Consider the following 4,174-nt stretch of genomic DNA (forward strand, 5'->3'; position numbering starts at 1 on the left):
AGTGATTCGAAAGGGTAAAATATCTGCACATGGCGAGTCTAGGTGTTTCATCGCAAAAGATGAAATGAACTTTCAGTTAAAAACAAATCAAGAAATTTCTGGAGGAACGGAGAAGGTCAGGCAACATCTATGGAAAGAGAATCAGACACAGGATTTCAGAATTCCGTTTTCTCCGACAGGTGCTGTCAAACCTGCCGAGCTTCTCTTTTTTGGCTCGGGTTTTCAGCATCCGCAGTCCTTTACGTTAGACAATAATACAATTCAGCAGCTCCTTTGTGGAGAAGGGTTCCGTTTGGATATCATTTCCCTGACCCCATTAAACCGCACACAGCCGCGAAGAAAAGGTGGAGCAGCGAACTAAACGGCCCGGGGTGGGCTCGAACCACCAACCTTTCAATTAACAGCCGAACGCGCGGACCAATTGCGCCACAGAGACAAGCAATGTTTGGGGCAGCGCCATCGCTTAGGGGAGGCTATTAGTAAATTCATAATTCAGCCACCCCGCCTAGAATTACAATTGTCGTCTATCACTTTTACTTTTCCTGAATAATGCCTGGGACATTCATTGTGGAGACACCGGGGACAGTCTGATCCCACCCTCTGCAGACACATCCATGTCACGAGGAACTAGTTTTCTGACTCCGGGACCGTCGCCCTTCGAGCCTTTCAGTGTTTTGCCTGTTCCCGAGTTCCCTCATTGGCTCGGAGGCGAGAAGGGGTTTGAATTCCCGATATGCACGAACGACAATTATTTCAATGTCTCAGATCAGTTCATGTCCCGAGAACATCAGAGTCAATCTCCCGGCCTCTTCAACAAGGGGACGGTGTCTGGACTGTCTCTGCTCAGTCGGACGGTTCATCTTTCATTCTCATCTAAATCCGCTTCCCAAAGAGTTTCTAAAGGTTCACAAAGCTGGAGACTGGGATTTCTGTTTTGTTTCATGAACATTTTTCCACTTCCTAACTGACAATATTTTGCCAAAATCTCTTCCCAAGTGTACGCCATGCCTAATTTACAGGGATGAAGAATTTCCATTGTGGGGAGACATTCCCAAGGTTGGGAATGTTCGCTTTGGAGCAAAGAAGGTTAACTGGAGATTTCCTGGGGCTGTTGGTAATGATGGGAGAAGACGCGGTGGGAATGGGCAGATTAATGATCAGAAGAACCAATTGCCACTGACCAGAGTCAGTTACCAGAGGACAGGAATTGAAGTTCTTGAATGAAAAGCAGCACTTGTGCCTAATAAACGCAGAGAATACTGCAGAAAGCCGACAGGTCGTGCATCATCTGTGGAAAGGTAAACAGAGCTGACGTTTTGAGTCTGGTACGCTGTTTGTTCCGAACTCGAATTTCCTGCATGGCAATCAATTCCCAGACACGAGAAAACGGGACTTTATTGAGACGGGTTTTGTGAAGTTTGAGCGATAATGCAACCAACAGGAAGTCATTTAAAATCGCCGGCGAAGAAAGCATAGCCAGCAGGTTACCACCCTGGGTGGGGGAGCCCCAAAGGATCTCTACGCCAGCACCTTAAGTATTCGGCCACAACTACACGCCCAAAGTTATGATCTAAAATTTCTCATGGAATTGCTCTAACAGGAAAGGTGAGTACTGGACTTGTCCTGTCCGCGCCATAGACCCAACGTATCCTGTTCCCCTGGATTTGATCAGGACAGAGGAGGCTGATGGGAGATCGATTTGAACTACACACATTGATGAGGGACAGAGCGGGTGGGAAGGATCCATTTCCGTGCGCAGAGAGATGAATAATCAGGTTCGAAACTAAGGAGCCACTTCAAGAAAATTGGTGTTAAGTCAGCAAAGCTAATGTAGAACTGTTCACAGAAAATGGTGATGAAAGTCTCTCGAGTTATTTCGATGAGAAGTGTTCATGATGCTAATACAATCGAAAGGATGAAGGTAGATTGGTAAATGTATTTGGTGACAGTTCTGTTCTAGCCCTGTGAGTGAAACCTGGATCTGATGGAATAAAAGGGACATTAACAATATCGATCTGAAATTGGACACGTGACAAGAAACAGAGCCATTATTGACAGTTGGCTTTTGAACTGGAGAAGGTTTCTCGTGAAATTAGCTTGAGGCTTGAGGTATGCAAGGTCAAGATAATTTAGGTAAAATACGGAAACGCTATCCTCATTAGCAGACAGTGAAAGGATTACAAGACGCAAATTAAACATTTTCGACAAGTGGTACAGGGGACTGGGAAGAAAAGTATTATAAACTGTGAACAACAAAGTTCTGGAGCACAACACTTACATCCAAAGACCGAAAACATCCAGGTCCTGATTAATCAGATTGCATTGTGGTGCTTTTCTGCAAAACATCCACTTGCAATATCCGACAAAAGAGTGACAAAACCCATCCCTGTCAGCCCAGGATAGAAAATCCGAAGGGATGAAGGTTTGCTTATTTTCTGAAGATTCACAAAACTAAGACTGGTTTTGGGGACTGTTTCCTTTCCACTCCCAGGAGCCACAGTGGTTGAGGCGTTGAGTTGGGGAAAGTAAAATGTGCCCGTGAGCAGCGTGTGAGGCTATTTCAGCTTCCGCTGTGACTTGACTCCGATGTTCTGAGGGACATTTATTGACGCGAGACAGTGAAAAGATTCTCATTCCCGCAGATCGGGAATTCAAACCGTATGCCGGCTTCAGGACAATGAGAAAGATTAATTGGGGTGTGTGAAGAAGCTGTGAGCTGCATTTCAAACAGGTAGGTGGAGACATTGCGCCCCTGGCCCTGTGCGTATCTAACGCCACCATGCTGCAGAATTCCTGTCCTCTGGTAACTGACTAACACGGACATGCGCAGCAATGGGAACATTCACAAGGTCAACAACCAAAGATAACCACCGTGACTGCTTCCCTTCCACAGTCCCAACTTTGTGAAGCAGTATCTTTCACTGGCAAAGGAAACACCCTTGTCCTCAGGTGCCTGCTTCATTTCGATCACGATTTCATGTCCCTCACTGTTCTCGTCTCATTTGCAGACACTTGTATCAAAAGAAGCTCTGCGGATATCTGCTTGTTCCACCCGAACAGGCAGTGGGTTGCAGATTCCCACCAGTCCCAATGTGAGTGAAATATTTTTCCCCCTCCACTGACTTGAATCTTAAAGAAGAAGCCGGGGAGCAAGCTCCGTTTCTTGTCGACGACATTTCTCATTTTGTAGTCGGCAGGGGTCACACCTGCGTGGGGAAACCGCAATGGGTTTCAAGTCCATCGCATAAACCACTCAGCCCACGAATACAGAACCACACTGACAGCTTCACTTCCCAGGTCTGTCTGCCTGCGGAGCTGAGAAAGAGTGAATCATCGCAGAGTTTGTTTGAATCTATTCACTTCAGTGATTCGAAAGGGTTAAATATCTGGACACTGCGAGTCTAGGTGTTTCATCGCAAAAGATGTAATGAACTTTCAGTTAAAACCAAATCTAGAAATTGCAGGAGGAACGGAGAAGGTCAGGCAACATCTATGGAAAGAGAATCAGACGCAGCATTTCAGAATTCCGTTTTCTCCGACAGGTGCTGTCAAACCTGCCGAGTTTCTCGTTTTTTGTCTCGGGTTCTCAGCATCCGCAGTCCCTAACGTTAGACAATAATACAACTCAGAAACCCCTTTGTGGAGGAGGTTTCCGTTTGGATATCATTCGCCTTATCCCATTACAGTTCACACAGCCGCGAAGCGAAGGGTGAGCAGCGAACTAAGCGTCCCTGGGTGGGCTCGAACCACCAACCTTTCGGTTAACAGCCGAACGCGCTGACCAATTGCGCCACAGAGACAGGCGATGTCGGAAGCTGCGCCATCGCTTAGGGGAGGCTATTAGTGAATTCATAATTCAGCCTGCCCCACCTAGAATTACAATTGTCGTCTATCACTTTTACTTTTCCTTAATAATGCCTGGGACATTCATTGTGGAGACACCGGGGACAGTCTGATGCCACCCTCTGCAGAAAGAGAGGGGGAAGAAACAGAACAGACATGAACTGTTGATCTCCGTTGTTACTCATAACGTAAAATCCTTGTAGTGCGATCACTTCCCTTAAGCATGAAAAGAAGGCGCTAGTTCCCCTTCAGCTTGTGGCGCAACTGTAGCGTGTCTGACTCCAGATCAATCGGTTGCGTGTTCAAATCGCGTCAGGCTCACTAAAAGTCT

General features: G+C 46.6%; 1 non-coding gene across 1 annotated transcript; it reads right to left on the reverse strand.

The window, feature by feature from the left end:
• Positions 1-3,726: 3,726 nt before the first annotated feature.
• On the reverse strand, positions 3,727-3,800 carry trnan-guu (transfer RNA asparagine (anticodon GUU)). The gene has a single exon. It is a non-coding gene; the product is annotated as a tRNA-Asn (tRNA).
• Between the last annotated feature and the right edge of the window lie 374 nt (positions 3,801-4,174).

Source organism: Hemiscyllium ocellatum (assembly GCF_020745735.1).
Source record: "Hemiscyllium ocellatum isolate sHemOce1 chromosome 27 unlocalized genomic scaffold, sHemOce1.pat.X.cur. SUPER_27_unloc_7, whole genome shotgun sequence".
NCBI classification, from domain to species: Eukaryota; Metazoa; Chordata; class Chondrichthyes; order Orectolobiformes; family Hemiscylliidae; genus Hemiscyllium; species Hemiscyllium ocellatum.